Consider the following 20,625-nt stretch of genomic DNA (forward strand, 5'->3'; position numbering starts at 1 on the left):
GGAAGTAAGGAAGATGGGGCATGAAGTTATTTCTAGGAGTTGGACACATACCAAGTTTAGCTCAGTTCTGGGCATCTTTGAAATACCTATACAAACTTGTTCCTACATAGTAACTTGCAGCTTTGAATGAAAATGTGCTTGCTTACAGCAACGTGCTATATGTTCTGAATGCCCGAATTGGGAATCTGTGTCAAAACTTTGTTAGGAATTATGTGATCCTTACCAGCTGGAAGTAAGGGAGATGGGGCATGAAGTTATTTCTAGGAGTTGGACACATACCAAGTTTAGCTCAGTTCTGGGCATCTTTGAAATACCTATACAAACTTGTTCCTACATAGTAACTTGCAACTTTGAATGAGAATGTGCTTGCTTACAGCAACGTGCTATATGTTCTGAATGCCCGAATTGGGAATCTGTGTCAAAACTTTGTTAGGAATTATGTGATCCTTACTAGCTGGAAGTAAGGGAGATGGGGCATGAAATTATTTCTAGGAGTTGGACACATACCAAGTTTAGCTCAGTTCTGGGCATCTTTGAAATACCTATACAAACTTGTTCCTACATAGTAACTTGCAACTTTGAATGAAAATGTGCTTGCTTACAGCAACGTGCTATATGTTCTGAATGCCCGAATTGGGAATCTGTGTCAAAACTTTGTTAGGAATTATGTGATCCTTACTAGCTGGAAGTAAGGGAGATGGGGCTTGAAGTTATTTCTAGGAGTTGGACACATACCAAGTTTAGCTCAGTTCTGGGCATCTTTGACATACCTATACAAACTTGTTCCTACATAGTAACTTGCATCTTTGAATGAGAATCTGCTTGCTTACAGCAACGTGCTATATGTTCTGAATGCCCGAATTGGGAATCTGTGTCAAAACTTTGTTAGGAATTATGTCATCCTTACTAGCTGGAAGTAAGGGAGATGGGGCATGAAGTTATTTCTAGGAGTTGGACACATACCAAGTTTAGCTCAGTTCTGGGCATCTTTGAAATACCTATACAAACTTGTTCCTACATAGTAACTTGCATCTTTGAATGAGAATCTGCTTGCTTACAGCAACGTGCTATATGTTCTGAATGCCCGAATTGGGAATCTGTGTCAAAACTTTGTTAGGAATTATGTGATCCTTACTAGCTGGAAGTAAGGGAGATGGGGCATGAAGTTATTTCTAGGAGTTGGACACATACCAAGTTTAGCTCAGTTCTGGGCATCTTTGAAATACCTACACAAACTTGTTCCTACATAGTAACTTGCAACTTTGAATGAGAATCTGCTTGCTTACAGCAACGTGCTATATGTTCTGAATGCCCGAATTGGGAATCTGTGTCAAAACTTTGTTAGGAATTATGTGATCCTTACTAGCTGGAAGTAAGGGAGATGGGGCATGAAGTTATTTCTAGGAGTTGGACACATACCAAGTTTAGCTCAGTTCTGGGCATCTTTGAAATACCTATACAAACTTGTTCCTACATAGTAACTTGCAACTTTGAATGAAAATGTGCCTGCTTACAGCAACGTGCTATATGTTCTGAATGCCCGAATTGGGAATCTGTGTCAAAACTTTGTTAGGAATTATGTGATCCTTACTAGCTGGAAGTAAGGGAGATGGGGCATGAAGTTATTTCTTGGAGTTGGACACATACCAAGTTTAGCTCAGTTCTGGGCATCTTTGAAATACCTATACAAACTTGTTCCTACATAGTAACTTGCATCTTTGAATGAGAATCTGCTTGCTTACAGCAACGTGCTATATGTTCTGAATGCCCGAATTGGGAATCTGTGTCAAAACTTTGTTAGGAATTATGTGATCCTTACTAGCTGGAAGTAAGGGAGATGGGGCATGAAGTTATTTCTTGGAGTTGGAGACATACCAAGTTTAGCTCAGTTCTGGGCATCTTTGAAATACCTATACAAACTTGTTCCTACATAGTAACTTGCATCTTTGAATGAGAATGTGCTTGCTTACAGTAACGTGCTATATGTTCTGAATGCCCGAATTGGGAATCTGTGTCAAAACTTTGTTAGGAATTATGTGATCCTTACTAGCTGGAAGTAAGGGAGATGGGGCATGAAGTTATTTCTAGGAGTTGGACACATACCAAGTTTAGCTCAGTTCTGGGCATCTTTGAAATACCTATACAAACTTGTTCCTACATAGTAACTTGCATCTTTGAATGAGAATCTGCTTGCTTACAGCAACGTGCTATATGTTCTGAATGCCCGAATTGGGAATCTGTGTCAAAACTTTGTTAGGAATTATGTGATCCTTACTAGCTGGAAGTAAGGGAGATGGGGCATGAACTTATTTCTAGGTGTTGGACAGATACCAAGTTTAGCTCAGTTCTGGGCATCTTTGAAATACCTATACAAACTTGTTCCTACATAGTAACTTGCAACTTTGAATGAGAATCTGCTTGCTTACAGCAACGTGCTATATGTTCTGAATGCCCGAATTGGGAATCTGTGTCAAAACTTTGTTAGGAATTATGTGATCCTTACTAGCTGGAAGTAAGGGAGATGGGGCATGAAGTTATTTCTAGGAGTTGGACACATACCAAGTTTAGCTCAGTTCTGGGCATCTTTGAAATACCTATACAAACTTGTTCCTACATTGTAACTTGCAACTTTGAATGAGAATCTGCTTGCTTACAGCAACGTGCTATATGTTCTGAATGCCCGAATTGGGAATCTGTGTCAAAACTTTGTTAGGAATTATGTGATCCTTACTAGCTGGAAGTAAGGGAGATGGGGCATGAAGTTATTTCTAGGAGTTGGACACATACCAAGTTTAGCTCAGTTCTGGGCATCTTTGAAATACCTATACAAACTTGTTCCTACATAGTAACTTGCAACTTTGAATGAAAATGTGCCTGCTTACAGCAACGTGCTATATGTTCTGAATGCCCGAATTGGGAATCTGTGTCAAAACTTTGTTAGGAATTATGTGATCCTTACTAGCTGGAAGTAAGGGAGATGGGGCATGAAGTTATTTCTTGGAGTTGGACACATACCAAGTTTAGCTCAGTTCTGGGCATCTTTGAAATACCTATACAAACTTGTTCCTACATAGTAACTTGCATCTTTGAAGGAGAATGTGCTTGCTTAGAGCAACGTGCTATATGTTCTGAATGCCCGAATTGGGAATCTGTGTCAAAACTTTGTTAGGAATTATGTGATCCTTACTAGCTGGAAGTAAGGGAGATGGGGCATGAAGTTATTTCTAGGAGTTGGACACATACCAAGTTTAGCTCAGTTCTGGGCATCTTTGAAATACCTATACAAACTTGTTCCTACATAGTAACTTGCATCTTTGAATGAGAATCTGCTTGCTTGCAGCAACGTGCTATATGTTCTGAATGCCCGAATTGGGAATCTGTGTCAAAACTTTGTTAGGAATTATGTGATCCTTACTAGCTGGAAGTAAGGCAGAGGGGGCATGAAGTTATTTCTAGGAGTTGGACACATACCAAGTTTAGCTCAGTTCTGGGCATCTTTGAAATACCTATACAAACTTGTTTCTACATAGTAACTTGCATCTTTGAATGAGAATCTGCTTGCTTACAGCAACGTGCTATATGTTCTGAATGCCCGAATTGGGAATCTGTGTCAAAACTTTGTTAGGAATTATGTGATCCTTACTAGCTGGAAGTAAGGGAGATGGGGCATGAAGTTATTTCTTGGAGTTGGACACATACCAAGTTTAGCTCAGTTCTGGGCATCTTTGAAATACCTATACAAACTTGTTCCTACATAGTAACTTGCAGCTTTGAATGAGAATGTGCTTGCTTGCAGCAACGTGCTATATGTTCTGAATGCCCGATTTGGGAATCTGTGTCAAAACTTTGTTAGGAATTATGTGATCCTTACTAGCTGGAAGTAAGGGAGATGGGGCATGAAGTTATTTCTAGGAGTTGGACACATACCAAGTTTAGCTCAGTTCTGGGCATCTTTGAAATACCTATACAATCTTGTTCCTACATAGTAACTTGCATCTTTGAATGAGAATCTGCTTGCCTACAGCAACGTGCTATATGTTCTGAATGCCCGAATTGGGAATCTGTGTCAAAACTTTGTTAGGAATTATGTGATCCTTACTAGCTGGAAGTAAGGGAGATGGGGCATGAAGTTATTTCTAGGAGTTGGACACATACCAAGTTTAGCTCAGTTCTGGGCATCTTTTTAATACCTATACAAACTTGTTCCTACATAGTAACTTGCAACTTTGAATGAGAATGTGCTTGCCTACAGCAACGTGCTATATGTTCTGAATGCCCGAATTGGGAATCTGTGTCAAAACTTTGTTAGGAATTATGTGATCCTTAATAGCTGGAAGTAAGGGAGATGGGGCATGAAGTTATTTCTAGGAGTTGGACACATACCAAGTTTAGCTCAGTTCTGGGCATCTTTGAAATACCTATACAAACTTGTTCCTACATAGTAACTTGCAACTTTGAATGAGAATGTGCTTGCCTACAGCAACGTGCTATATGTTCTGAATGCCCGAATTGGGAATCTGTGTCAAAACTTTGTTAGGAATTATGTGATCCTTACTAGCTGGAAGTAAGGGAGATGGGGCATGAAGTTATTTCTAGGAGTTGGACACATACCAAGTTTAGCTCAGTTCTGGGCATCTTTGAAATACCTATACAAACTTGTTCCTACATAGTAACTTGCAACTTTGAATGAGAATGTGCTTGCCTACAGCAACGTGCTATATGTTCTGAATGCCCGAATTGGGAATCTGTGTCAAAACTTTGTTAGGAATTATGTGATCCTTACTAGCTGGAAGTAAGGGAGATGGGGCATGAAGTTATTTCTAGGAGTTGGACACATACCAAGTTTAGCTCAGTTCTGGGCATCTTTGAAATACCTATACAAACTTGTTCCTACATAGTAACTTGCAACTTTGAATGAAAATGTGCCTGCTTACAGCAACGTGCTATATGTTCTGAATGCCCGAATTGGGAATCTGTGTCAAAACTTTGTTAGGAATTATGTGATCCTTACTAGCTGGAAGTAAGGGAGATGGGGCATGAAGTTATTTCTTGGAGTTGGACACATACCAAGTTTAGCTCAGTTCTGGGCATCTTTGAAATACCTATACAAACTTGTTCCTACATAGTAACTTGCATCTTTGAATGAGAATCTGCTTGCTTACAGCAACGTGCTATATGTTCTGAATGCCCGAATTGGGAATCTGTGTCAAAACTTTGTTAGGAATTATGTGATCCTTACTAGCTGGAAGTAAGGGAGATGGGGCATGAAGTTATTTCTTGGAGTTGGAGACATACCAAGTTTAGCTCAGTTCTGGGCATCTTTGAAATACCTATACAAACTTGTTCCTACATAGTAACTTGCATCTTTGAATGAGAATGTGCTTGCTTACAGTAACGTGCTATATGTTCTGAATGCCCGAATTGGGAATCTGTGTCAAAACTTTGTTAGGAATTATGTGATCCTTACTAGCTGGAAGTAAGGGAGATGGGGCATGAAGTTATTTCTAGGAGTTGGACACATACCAAGTTTAGCTCAGTTCTGGGCATCTTTGAAATACCTATACAAACTTGTTCCTACATAGTAACTTGCATCTTTGAATGAGAATCTGCTTGCTTACAGCAACGTGCTATATGTTCTGAATGCCCGAATTGGGAATCTGTGTCAAAACTTTGTTAGGAATTATGTGATCCTTACTAGCTGGAAGTAAGGGAGATGGGGCATGAACTTATTTCTAGGTGTTGGACAGATACCAAGTTTAGCTCAGTTCTGGGCATCTTTGAAATACCTATACAAACTTGTTCCTACATAGTAACTTGCAACTTTGAATGAGAATCTGCTTGCTTACAGCAACGTGCTATATGTTCTGAATGCCCGAATTGGGAATCTGTGTCAAAACTTTGTTAGGAATTATGTGATCCTTACTAGCTGGAAGTAAGGGAGATGGGGCATGAAGTTATTTCTAGGAGTTGGACACATACCAAGTTTAGCTCAGTTCTGGGCATCTTTGAAATACCTATACAAACTTGTTCCTACATTGTAACTTGCAACTTTGAATGAGAATCTGCTTGCTTACAGCAACGTGCTATATGTTCTGAATGCCCGAATTGGGAATCTGTGTCAAAACTTTGTTAGGAATTATGTGATCCTTACTAGCTGGAAGTAAGGGAGATGGGGCATGAAGTTATTTCTAGGAGTTGGACACATACCAAGTTTAGCTCAGTTCTGGGCATCTTTGAAATACCTATACAAACTTGTTCCTACATAGTAACTTGCAACTTTGAATGAAAATGTGCCTGCTTACAGCAACGTGCTATATGTTCTGAATGCCCGAATTGGGAATCTGTGTCAAAACTTTGTTAGGAATTATGTGATCCTTACTAGCTGGAAGTAAGGGAGATGGGGCATGAAGTTATTTCTTGGAGTTGGACACATACCAAGTTTAGCTCAGTTCTGGGCATCTTTGAAATACCTATACAAACTTGTTCCTACATAGTAACTTGCATCTTTGAAGGAGAATGTGCTTGCTTAGAGCAACGTGCTATATGTTCTGAATGCCCGAATTGGGAATCTGTGTCAAAACTTTGTTAGGAATTATGTGATCCTTTCTAGCTGGAAGTAAGGGAGATGGGGCATGAAGTTATTTCTAGGAGTTGGACACATACCAAGTTTAGCTCAGTTCTGGGCATCTTTGAAATACCTATACAAACTTGTTCCTACATAGTAACTTGCATCTTTGAATGAGAATCTGCTTGCTTGCAGCAACGTGCTATATGTTCTGAATGCCCGAATTGGGAATCTGTGTCAAAACTTTGTTAGGAATTATGTGATCCTTACTAGCTGGAAGTAAGGCAGAGGGGGCATGAAGTTATTTCTAGGAGTTGGACACATACCAAGTTTAGCTCAGTTCTGGGCATCTTTGAAATACCTATACAAACTTGTTCCTACATAGTAACTTGCATCTTTGAATGAGAATCTGCTTGCTTACAGCAACGTGCTATATGTTCTGAATGCCCGAATTGGGAATCTGTGTCAAAACTTTGTTAGGAATTATGTGATCCTTACTAGCTGGAAGTAAGGGAGATGGGGCATGAAGTTATTTCTTGGAGTTGGACACATACCAAGTTTAGCTCAGTTCTGGGCATCTTTGAAATACCTATACAAACTTGTTCCTACATAGTAACTTGCAGCTTTGAATGAGAATGTGCTTGCTTGCAGCAACGTGCTATATGTTCTGAATGCCCGATTTGGGAATCTGTGTCAAAACTTTGTTAGGAATTATGTGATCCTTACTAGCTGGAAGTAAGGGAGATGGGGCATGAAGTTATTTCTAGGAGTTGGACACATACCAAGTTTAGCTCAGTTCTGGGCATCTTTGAAATACCTATACAATCTTGTTCCTACATAGTAACTTGCATCTTTGAATGAGAATCTGCTTGCCTACAGCAACGTGCTATATGTTCTGAATGCCCGAATTGGGAATCTGTGTCAAAACTTTGTTAGGAATTATGTGATCCTTACTAGCTGGAAGTAAGGGAGATGGGGCATGAAGTTATTTCTAGGAGTTGGACACATACCAAGTTTAGCTCAGTTCTGGGCATCTTTGAAATACCTATACAAACTTGTTCCTACATAGTAACTTGCATCTTTGAATGAGAATCTGCTTGCTTACAGCAACGTGCTATATGTTCTGAATGCCCGAATTGGGAATCTGTGTCAAAACTTTGTTAGGAATTATGTGATCCTTACTAGCTGGAAGTAAGGGAGATGGGGCATGAAGTTATTTCTTGGAGTTGGACACATACCAAGTTTAGCTCAGTTCTGGGCATCTTTGAAATACCTATACAAACTTGTTCCTACATAGTAACTTGCATCTTTGAATGAGAATCTGCTTGCTTACAGCAACGTGCTATATGTTCTGAATGCCCGAATTGGGAATCTGTGTCAAAACTTTGTTAGGAATTATGTGATCCTTACTAGCTGGAAGTAAGGGAGATGGGGCATGAAGTTATTTCTTGGAGTTGGAGACATACCAAGTTTAGCTCAGTTCTGGGCATCTTTGAAATACCTATACAAACTTGTTCCTACATAGTAACTTGCATCTTTGAATGAGAATGTGCTTGCTTACAGTAACGTGCTATATGTTCTGAATGCCCGAATTGGGAATCTGTGTCAAAACTTTGTTAGGAATTATGTGATCCTTACTAGCTGGAAGTAAGGGAGATGGGGCATGAAGTTATTTCTAGGAGTTGGACACATACCAAGTTTAGCTCAGTTCTGGGCATCTTTGAAATACCTATACAAACTTGTTCCTACATAGTAACTTGCATCTTTGAATGAGAATCTGCTTGCTTACAGCAACGTGCTATATGTTCTGAATGCCCGAATTGGGAATCTGTGTCAAAACTTTGTTAGGAATTATGTGATCCTTACTAGCTGGAAGTAAGGGAGATGGGGCATGAACTTATTTCTAGGTGTTGGACAGATACCAAGTTTAGCTCAGTTCTGGGCATCTTTGAAATACCTATACAAACTTGTTCCTAAATAGTAACTTGCAACTTTGAATGAGAATCTGCTTGCTTACAGCAACGTGCTATATGTTCTGAATGCCCGAATTGGGAATCTGTGTCAAAACTTTGTTAGGAATTATGTGATCCTTACTAGCTGGAAGTAAGGGAGATGGGGCATGAAGTTATTTCTAGGAGTTGGACACATACCAAGTTTAGCTCAGTTCTGGGCATCTTTGAAATACCTATACAAACTTGTTCCTACATTGTAACTTGCAACTTTGAATGAGAATCTGCTTGCTTACAGCAACGTGCTATATGTTCTGAATGCCCGAATTGGGAATCTGTGTCAAAACTTTGTTAGGAATTATGTGATCCTTACTAGCTGGAAGTAAGGGAGATGGGGCATGAAGTTATTTCTAGGAGTTGGACACATACCAAGTTTAGCTCAGTTCTGGGCATCTTTGAAATACCTATACAAACTTGTTCCTACATAGTAACTTGCAACTTTGAATGAAAATGTGCCTGCTTACAGCAACGTGCTATATGTTCTGAATGCCCGAATTGGGAATCTGTGTCAAAACTTTGTTAGGAATTATGTGATCCTTACTAGCTGGAAGTAAGGGAGATGGGGCATGAAGTTATTTCTTGGAGTTGGACACATACCAAGTTTAGCTCAGTTCTGGGCATCTTTGAAATACCTATACAAACTTGTTCCTACATAGTAACTTGCATCTTTGAAGGAGAATGTGCTTGCTTAGAGCAACGTGCTATATGTTCTGAATGCCCGAATTGGGAATCTGTGTCAAAACTTTGTTAGGAATTATGTGATCCTTACTAGCTGGAAGTAAGGGAGATGGGGCATGAAGTTATTTCTAGGAGTTGGACACATACCAAGTTTAGCTCAGTTCTGGGCATCTTTGAAATACCTATACAAACTTGTTCCTACATAGTAACTTGCATCTTTGAATGAGAATCTGCTTGCTTGCAGCAACGTGCTATATGTTCTGAATGCCCGAATTGGGAATCTGTGTCAAAACTTTGTTAGGAATTATGTGATCCTTACTAGCTGGAAGTAAGGCAGAGGGGGCATGAAGTTATTTCTAGGAGTTGGACACATACCAAGTTTAGCTCAGTTCTGGGCATCTTTGAAATACCTATACAAACTTGTTCCTACATAGTAACTTGCATCTTTGAATGAGAATCTGCTTGCTTACAGCAACGTGCTATATGTTCTGAATGCCCGAATTGGGAATCTGTGTCAAAACTTTGTTAGGAATTATGTGATCCTTACTAGCTGGAAGTAAGGGAGATGGGGCATGAAGTTATTTCTTGGAGTTGGACACATACCAAGTTTAGCTCAGTTCTGGGCATCTTTGAAATACCTATACAAACTTGTTCCTACATAGTAACTTGCAGCTTTGAATGAGAATGTGCTTGCTTGCAGCAACGTGCTATATGTTCTGAATGCCCGATTTGGGAATCTGTGTCAAAACTTTGTTAGGAATTATGTGATCCTTACTAGCTGGAAGTAAGGGAGATGGGGCATGAAGTTATTTCTAGGAGTTGGACACATACCAAGTTTAGCTCAGTTCTGGGCATCTTTGAAATACCTATACAATCTTGTTCCTACATAGTAACTTGCATCTTTGAATGAGAATCTGCTTGCCTACAGCAACGTGCTATATGTTCTGAATGCCCGAATTGGGAATCTGTGTCAAAACTTTGTTAGGAATTATGTGATCCTTACTAGCTGGAAGTAAGGGAGATGGGGCATGAAGTTATTTCTAGGAGTTGGACACATACCAAGTTTAGCTCAGTTCTGGGCATCTTTTTAATACCTATACAAACTTGTTCCTACATAGTAACTTGCAACTTTGAATGAGAATGTGCTTGCCTACAGCAACGTGCTATATGTTCTGAATGCCCGAATTGGGAATCTGTGTCAAAACTTTGTTAGGAATTATGTGATCCTTAATAGCTGGAAGTAAGGGAGATGGGGCATGAAGTTATTTCTAGGAGTTGGACACATACCAAGTTTAGCTCAGTTCTGGGCATCTTTGAAATACCTATACAAACTTGTTCCTACATAGTAACTTGCAACTTTGAATGAGAATGTGCTTGCCTACAGCAACGTGCTATATGTTCTGAATGCCCGAATTGGGAATCTGTGTCAAAACTTTGTTAGGAATTATGTGATCCTTACTAGCTGGAAGTAAGGGAGATGGGGCATGAAGTTATTTCTAGGAGTTGGACACATACCAAGTTTAGCTCAGTTCTGGGCATCTTTGAAATACCTATACAAACTTGTTCCTACATAGTAACTTGCAACTTTGAATGAGAATGTGCTTGCCTACAGCAACGTGCTATATGTTCTGAATGCCCGAATTGGGAATCTGTGTCAAAACTTTGTTAGGAATTATGTGATCCTTACTAGCTGGAAGTAAGGGAGATGGGGCATGAAGTTATTTCTTGGAGTTGGAGACATACCAAGTTTAGCTCAGTTCTGGGCATCTTTGAAATACCTATACAAACTTGTTCCTACATAGTAACTTGCATCTTTGAATGAGAATGTGCTTGCTTACAGCAACGTGCTATATGTTCTGAATGCCCGAATTGGGAATCTGTGTCAAAACTTTGTTAGGAATTATGTGATCCTTACTAGCTGGAAGTAAGGGAGATGGGGCATGAAGTTATTTCTAGGAGTTGGACACATACCAAGTTTAGCTCAGTTCTGGGCATCTTTGAAATACCTATACAAACTTGTTCCTACATAGTAACTTGCATCTTTGAATGAGAATCTGCTTGCTTACAGCAACGTGCTATATGTTCTGAATGCCCGAATTGGGAATCTGTGTCAAAACTTTGTTAGGAATTATGTGATCCTTACTAGCTGGAAGTAAGGGAGATGGGGCATGAACTTATTTCTAGGAGTTGGACAGATACCAAGTTTAGCTCAGTTCTGGGCATCTTTGAAATACCTATACAAACTTGTTCCTACATAGTAACTTGCAACTTTGAATGAGAATCTGCTTGCTTACAGCAACGTGCTATATGTTCTGAATGCCCGAATTGGGAATCTGTGTCAAAACTTTGTTAGGAATTATGTGATCCTTACTAGCTGGAAGTAAGGGAGATGGGGCATGAAGTTATTTCTAGGAGTTGGACACATACCAAGTTTAGCTCAGTTCTGGGCATCTTTGAAATACCTATACAAACTTGTTCCTACATAGTAACTTGCAACTTTGAATGAGAATGTGCCTGCTTACAGCAACGTGCTATATGTTCTGAATGCCCGAATTGGGAATCTGTGTCAAAACTTTGTTAGGAATTATGTGATCCTTACTAGCTGGAAGTAAGGGAGATGGGGCATGAAGTTATTTCTAGGAGTTGGACACATACCAAGTTTAGCTCAGTTCTGGGCATCTTTGAAATACCTATACAAACTTGTTCCTACATAGTAACTTGCAACTTTGAATGAGAATGTGCCTGCTTACAGCAACGTGCTATATGTTCTGAATGCCCGAATTGGGAATCTGTGTCAAAACTTTGTTAGGAATTATGTGATCCTTACTAGCTGGAAGTAAGGGAGATGGGGCATGAAGTTATTTCTTGGAGTTGGACACATACCAAGTTTAGCTCAGTTCTGGGCATCTTTGAAATACCTATACAAACTTGTTCCTACATAGTAACTTGCATCTTTGAATGAGAATGTGCCTGCTTACAGCAACGTGCTATATGTTCTGAATGCCCGAATTGGGAATCTGTGTCAAAACTTTGTTAGGAATTATGTGATCCTTACTAGCTGGAAGTAAGGGAGATGGGGCATGAAGTTATTTCTAGGAGTTGGACACATACCAAGTTTAGCTCAGTTCTGGGCATCTTTGAAATACCTATACAAACTTGTTCCTACATAGTAACTTGCATCTTTGAATGAGAATCTGCTTGCTTGCAGCAACGTGCTATATGTTCTGAATGCCCGAATTGGGAATCTGTGTCAAAACTTTGTTAGGAATTATGTGATCAATACTAGCTGGAAGTAAGGCAGAGGGGGCATGAAGTTATTTCTAGGAGTTGGACACATACCAAGTTTAGCTCAGTTCTGGGCATCTTTGAAATACCTATACAAACTTGTTCCTACATAGTAACTTGCATCTTTGAATGAGAATCTGCTTGCTTACAGCAACGTGCTATATGTTCTGAATGCCCGAATTGGGAATCTGTGTCAAAACTTTGTTAGGAATTATGTGATCCTTACTAGCTGGAAGTAAGGGAGATGGGGCATGAAGTTATTTCTAGGAGTTGGACACATACCAAGTTTAGCTCAGTTCTGGGCATCTTTGAAATACCTATACAAACTTGTTCCTACATAGTAACTTGCAACTTTGAATGAAAATCTGCTTGCTTACAGCAACGTGCTATATGTTCTGAATGCCCGAATTGGGAATCTGTGTCAAAACTTTGTTAGGAATTATGTGATCCTTACTAGCTGGAAGTAAGGGAGATGGGGCATGAAGTTATTTCTAGGAGTTGGACACATACCAAGTTTAGCTCAGTTCTGGGCATCTTTGAAATACCTATACAAACTTGTTCCTACATAGTAACTTGCAACTTTGAATGAGAATGTGCTTGCTTACAGCAACGTGCTATATGTTCTGAATGCCCGAATTGGGAATCTGTGTCAAAACTTTGTTAGGAATTATGTGATCCTTACTAGCTGGAAGTAAGGGAGATGGGGCATGAAGTTATTTCTAGGAGTTGGACACATACCAAGTTTAGCTCAGTTCTGGGCATCTTTGAAATTCCTATACAAACTTGTTCCTACATAGTAACTTGCAACTTTGAATGAGAATGTGCTTGCTTACAGCAACGTGCTATATGTTCTGAATGCCCGAATTGGGAATCTGTGTCAAAACTTTGTTAGGAATTATGTGATCCTTACTAGCTGGAAGTAAGGGAGATGGGGCATGAAGTTATTTCTTGGAGTTGGAGCCATACCAACTTAGCTCAGTTCTGGGCATCTTTGAAATACCTATACAAACTTGTTCCTACATAGTAACTTGCAACTTTGAATGAGAATGTGCTTGCTTGCAGCAACGTGCTATATGTTCTGAATGCCCGATTTGGGAATCTGTGTCAAAACTTTGTTAGGAATTATGTGATCCTTACTAGCTGGAAGTAAGGGAGATGGGGCATGAAGTTATTTCTAGGAGTTGGACACATACCAAGTTTAGCTCAGTTCTGGGCATCTTTGAAATACCTATACAAACTTGTTCCTACATAGTAACTTGCAACTTTGAATGAGAATGTGCTTGCTTGCAGCAACGTGCTATATGTTCTGAATGCCCGATTTGGGAATCTGTGTCAAAACTTTGTTAGGAATTATGTGATCCTTACTAGCTGGAAGTAAGGGAGATGGGGCATGAAGTTATTTCTAGGAGTTGGACACATACCAAGTTTAGCTCAGTTCTGGGCATCTTTGAAATACCTATACAATCTTGTTCCTACATAGTAACTTGCATCTTTGAATGAGAATCTGCTTGCCTACAGCAACGTGCTATATGTTCTGAATGCCCGAATTGGGAATCTGTGTCAAAACTTTGTTAGGAATTATGTGATCCTTACTAGCTGGAAGTAAGGGAGATGGGGCATGAAGTTATTTCTTGGAGTTGGAGCCATACCAAGTTTAGCTCAGTTCTGGGCATCTTTGAAATACCTATACAAACTTGTTCCTACATAGTAACTTGCAACTTTGAATGAGAATGTGCTTGCTTACAGCAACGTGCTATATGTTCTGAATGCCCGATTTGGGAATCTGTGTCAAAACTTTGTTAGGAATTATGTGATCCTTACTAGCTGGAAGTAAGGGAGATGGGGCATGAAGTTATTTCTAGGAGTTGGACACATACCAAGTTTAGCTCAGTTCTCGGCATCTTTGAAATACCTATACAAACTTGTTCCTACATAGTAACTTGCAACTTTGAATGAAAATGTGCTTGCTTACAGCAACGTGCTATATGTTCTGAATGCCCGAATTGGGAATCTGTGTCAAAACTTTGTTAGGAATTATGTGATCCTTACCAGCTGGAAGTAAGGGAGATGGGGCATGAAGTTATTTCTTGGAGTTGGAGACATACCAAGTTTAGCTCAGTTCTGGGCATCTTTGAAATACCTATACAAACTTGTTCCTACATAGTAACTTGCATCTTTGAATGAGAATGTGCTTGCTTACAGCAACGTGCTATATGTTCTGAATGCCCGAATTGGGAATCTGTGTCAAAACTTTGTTAGGAATTATGTGATCCTTACTAGCTGGAAGTAAGGGAGATGGGGCATGAAGTTATTTCTAGGAGTTGGACACATACCAACTTTAGCTCAGTTCTGGGCATCTTTGAAATACCTATACAAACTTGTTCCTACATAGTAACTTGCAACTTTGAATGAGAATCTGCTTGCTTACAGCAACGTGCTATATGTTCTGAATGCCCGAATTGGGAATCTGTGTCAAAACTTTGTTAGGAATTATGTGATCCTTACTAGCTGGAAGTAAGGGAGATGGGGCTTGAAGTTATTTCTAGGAGTTGGACACATACCAAGTTTAGCTCAGTTCTGGGCATCTTTGAAATACCTATACAAACTTGTTCCTACATAGTAACTTGCAACTTTGAATGAGAATGTGCCTGCTTACAGCAACGTGCTATATGTTCTGAATGCCCGAATTGGGAATCTGTGTCAAAACTTTGTTAGGAATTATGTGATCCATACTAGCTGGAAGTAAGGGAGATGGGGCATGAAGTTATTTCTTGGAGTTGGACACATACCAAGTTTAGCTCAGTTCTGGGCATCTTTGAAATACCTATACAAACTTGTTCCTACATAGTAACTTGCATCTTTGAATGAGAATCTGCTTGCTTACAGCAACGTGCTATATGTTCTGAATGCCCGAATTGGGAATCTGTGTCAAAACTTTGTTAGGAATTATGTGATCCTTACTAGCTGGAAGTAAGGGAGATGGGGCATGAAGTTATTTCTAGGAGTTGGACACATACCAAGTTTAGCTCAGTTCTGGGCATCTTTGAAATACCTATACAAACTTGTTCCTACATAGTAACTTGCATCTTTGAATGAGAATCTGCTTGCTTGCAGCAACGTGCTATATGTTCTGAATGCCCGAATTGGGAATCTGTGTCAAAACTTTGTTAGGAATTATGTGATCCTTACTAGCTGGAAGTAAGGCAGAGGGGGCATGAAGTTATTTCTAGGAGTTGGACACATACCAAGTTTAGCTCAGTTCTGGGCATCTTTGAAATACCTATACAATCTTGTTCCTACATAGTAACTTGCAACTTTGAATGAAAATCTGCTTGCTTACAGCAACGTGCTATATGTTCTGAATGCCCGAATTGGGAATCTGTGTCAAAACTTTGTTAGGAATTATGTGATCCTTACTAGCTGGAAGTAAGGGAGATGGGGCATGAAGTTATTTCTAGGAGTTGGACAATACCAAGTTTAGCTCAGTTCTGGGCATCTTTGAAATACCTATACAAACTTGTTCCTACATAGTAACTTGCAACTTTGAATGAGAATGTGCTTGCTTACAGCAACGTGCTATATGTTCTGAACGCCCGAATTGGGAATCTGTGTCAAAACTTTGTTAGGAATTATGTGATCCTTACCAGCTGGAAGTAAGGGAGATGGGGCATGAAGTTATTTCTAGGAGTTGGACACATACCAAGTTTAGCTCAGTTCTGGGCATCTTTGAAATACCTATACAAACTTGTTCCTACATAGTAACTTGCAACTTTGAATGAAAATGTGCTTGCTTACAGCAACGTGCTATATGTTCTGAATGCCCGAATTGGGAATCTGTGTCAAAACTTTGTTAGGAATTATGTGATCCTTACCAGCTGGAAGTAAGGGAGATGGGGCATGAAGTTATTTCTTGGAGTTGGAGACATACCAAGTTTAGCTCAGTTCTGGGCATCTTTGAAATACCTATACAAACTTGTTCCTACATAGTAACTTGCATCTTTGAATGAGAATGTGCTTGCTTACAGCAACGTGCTATATGTTCTGAATGCCCGAATTGGGAATCTGTGTCAAAACTTTGTTAGGAATTATGTGATCCTTACTAGCTGGAAGTAAGGGACATGGGGCATGAAGTTATTTCTAGGAGTTGGACACATACCAAGTTTAGCTCAGTTCTGGGCATCTTTGAAATACCTATACAAACTTGTTCCTACATAGTAACTTGCAACTTTGAATGAGAATCTGCTTGCTTACAGCAACGTGCTATATGTTCTGAATGCCCGAATTGGGAATATGTGTCAAAACTTTGTTAGGAATTATGTGATCCTTACTAGCTGGAAGTAAGGGAGATGGGGCTTGAAGTTATTTCTAGGAGTTGGACACATACCAAGTTTAGCTCAGTTCTGGGCATCTTTGAAATACCTATACAAACTTGTTCCTACATAGTAACTTGCAACTTTGAATGAGAATGTGCCTGCTTACAGCAACGTGCTATATGTTCTGAATGCCCGAATTGGGAATCTGTGTCAAAACTTTGTTAGGAATTATGTGATCCATACTAGCTGGAAGTAAGGGAGATGGGGCATGAAGTTATTTCTTGGAGTTGGACACATACCAAGTTTAGCTCAGTTCTGGGCATCTTTGAAATACCTATACAAACTTGTTCCTACATAGTAACTTGCATCTTTGAATGAGAATCTGCTTGCTTACAGCAACGTGCTATATATTCTGAATGCCCGAATTGGGAATCTGTGTCAAAACTTTGTTAGGAATTATGTGATCCTTACTAGCTGGAAGTAAGGGAGATGGGGCATGAAGTTATTTCTAGGAGTTGGACACATACCAAGTTTAGCTCAGTTCTGGGCATCTTTGAAATACCTATACAAACTTGTTCCTACATAGTAACTTGCATCTTTGAATGAGAATCTGCTTGCTTGCAGCAACGTGCTATATGTTCTGAATGCCCGAATTGGGAATCTGTGTCAAAACTTTGTTAGGAATTATGTGATCTTTACTAGCTGGAAGTAAGGCAGAGGGGGCATGAAGTTATTTCTAGGAGTTGGACACATACCAAGTTTAGCTCAGTTCTGGGCATCTTTGAAATACCTATACAATCTTGTTCCTACATAGTAACTTGCAACTTTGAATGAAAATCTGCTTGCTTACAGCAACGTGCTATATGTTCTGAATGCCCGAATTGGGAATCTGTGTCAAAACTTTGTTAGGAATTATGTGATCCTTACTAGCTGGAAGTAAGGGAGATGGGGCATGAAGTTATTTCTAGGAGTTGGACAATACCAAGTTTAGCTCAGTTCTGGGCATCTTTGAAATACCTATACAAACTTGTTCCTACATAGTAACTTGCAACTTTGAATGAGAATGTGCTTGCTTACAGCAACGTGCTATATGTTCTGAACGCCCGAATTGGGAATCTGTGTCAAAACTTTGTTAGGAATTATGTGATCCTTACTAGCTGGAAGTAAGGGAGATGGGGCATGAAGTTATTTCTAGGAGTTGGACACATACCAAGTTTAGCTCAGTTCTGGGCATCTTTGAAATTCCTATACAAACTTGTTCCTACATAGTAACTTGCAACTTTGAATGAGAATGTGCTTGCTTACAGCAACGTGCTATATGTTCTGAATGCCCGAATTGGGAATCTGTGTCAAAACTTTGTTAGGAATTATGTGATCCGTACTAGCTGGAAGTAAGGGAGATGGGGCATGAAGTTATTTCTTGCAGTTGGACACATACCAAGTTTAGCTCAGTTCTGGGCATCTTTGAAATTCCTATACAAACTTGTTCCTACATAGTAACTTGCATCTTTGAATGAGAATGTGCTTGCTTACAGCAACGTGCTATATGTTCTGAATGCCCGAATTGGCAATCTGTGTCAAAACTTTGTTAGGAATTATGTGATCCTTACTAGCTGGAAGTAAGGGAGATGGGGCATGAAGTTATTTCTAGGAGTTGGACACATACCAAGTTTAGCTCAGTTCTGGGCATCTTTGAAATACCTATACAAACTTGTTCCTACATAGTAACTTGCATCTTTGAATGAGAATCTGCTTGCTTGCAGCAACGTGCTATATGTTCTGAATGCCCGAATTGGGAATCTGTGTCAAAACTTTGTTAGGAATTATGTGATCAATACTAGCTGGAAGTAAGGCAGAGGGGGCATGAAGTTATTTCTAGGAGTTGGACACATACCAAGTTTAGCTCAGTTCTGGGCATCTTTGAAATACCTATACAAACTTGTTCCTACATAGTAACTTGCATCTTTGAATGAGAATCTGCTTGCTTACAGCAACGTGCTATATGTTCTGAATGCCCGAATTGGGAATCTGTGTCAAAACTTTGTTAGGAATTATGTGATCCTTACTAGCTGGAAGTAAGGGAGATGGGGCATGAAGTTATTTCTAGGAGTTGGACACATACCAAGTTTAGCTCAGTTCTGGGCATCTTTGAAATACCTATACAAACTTGTTCTTGCATAGTAACTTGCAACTTTGAATGAAAATGTGCTTGCTTACAGCAACGTGCTATATGTTCTGAATGCCCCAATTGGGAATCTGTGTCAAAAGTTTGTTAGGAATTATGTGATCCTTACTAGCTGGAAGTAAGGGAGATGGGGCATGAAGTTATTTCTAGGAGTTGGACACATACCAAGTTTAGCTCAGTTCTGGGCATCTTTGAAATACCTATACAAACTTGTTCCTACATAGTAACTTGCAACTTTGAATGAGAATGTGCTTGCTTACAGCAACGTGCTATATGTTCTGAATGCCCGAATTGGGAATCTGTGTCAAAACTTTGTTAGGAATTATGTGATCCTTACTAGCTGGAAGTAAGGGAGATGGGGCATGAAGTTATTTCTAGGAGTTGGACACATACCAAGTTTAGCTCAGTTCTGGGCATCTTTGAAATTCCTATACAAACTTGTTCCTACATAGTATCTTGCAACTTGGAATGAGAATGTGCTTGCTTACAGCAACGTGCTATATGTTCTGAATGCCCGAATTGGGAATCTGTGTCAAAACTTTGTTAGGAATTATGTGATCCTTACTAGCTGGAAGTAAGGGAGATGGGGCATGAAGTTATTTCTTGGAGTTGGAGCCATACCAAGTTTAGCTCAGTTCTGGGCATCTTTGAAATACCTATACAAACTTGTTCCTACATAGTAACTTGCAACTTTGAATGACAATGTGCTTGCTTGCAGCAACGTGCTATATGTTCTGAATGCCCGATTTGGGAATCTGTGTCAAAACTTTGTTAGGAATTATGTGATCCTTACTAGCTGGAAGTAAGGGAGATGGGGCATGAAGTTATTTCTAGGAGTTGGACACATACCAAGTTTAGCTCAGTTCTGGGCATCTTTGAAATACCTATACAAACTTGTTCCTACATAGTAACTTGCATCTTTGAATGAGAATGTGCTTGCTTACAGCAACGTGCTATATGTTCTGAATGCCCGAATTGGGAATCTGTGTCAAATCTTTGTTAGGAATTATGTGATCCTTACTAGCTGGAAGTAAGGGAGATGGGGCATGAAGTTATTTCTAGGAGTTGGACACATACCAAGTTTAGCTCAGTTCTGGGCATCTTTGAAATACCTATACAAACTTGTTCCTACATAGTAACTTGCAACTTTGAATGAGAATCTGCTTGCTTACAGCAACGTGCTATATGTTCTGAATGCCCGAATTGGGAATCTGTGTCAAAACTTTGTTAGGAATTATGTGATCCTTACTAGCTGGAAGTAAGGGAGATGGGGCATGAAGTTATTTCTAGGAGTTGGACACATACCAAGTTTAGCTCAGTTCTGGGCATCTTTGAAATACCTATACAAACTTGTTCCTACATAGTAACTTGCATCTTTGAATGAGAATGTGCCTGCTTACAGCAACGTGCTATATGTTCTGAATGCCCGAATTGGGAATCTGTGTCAAAACTTTGTTAGGAATTATGTGATCCTTACTAGCTGGAAGTAAGGGAGATGGGGCATGAAGTTATTTCTTGGAGTTGGACACATACCAAGTTTAGCTCAGTTCTGGGCATCTTTGAAATACCTATACAAACTTGTTCCTACAT

This window comes from Diceros bicornis, chromosome 22, assembly GCF_020826845.1.
Source record: "Diceros bicornis minor isolate mBicDic1 chromosome 22, mDicBic1.mat.cur, whole genome shotgun sequence".
Classification (NCBI taxonomy): Eukaryota; Metazoa; Chordata; class Mammalia; order Perissodactyla; family Rhinocerotidae; genus Diceros; species Diceros bicornis.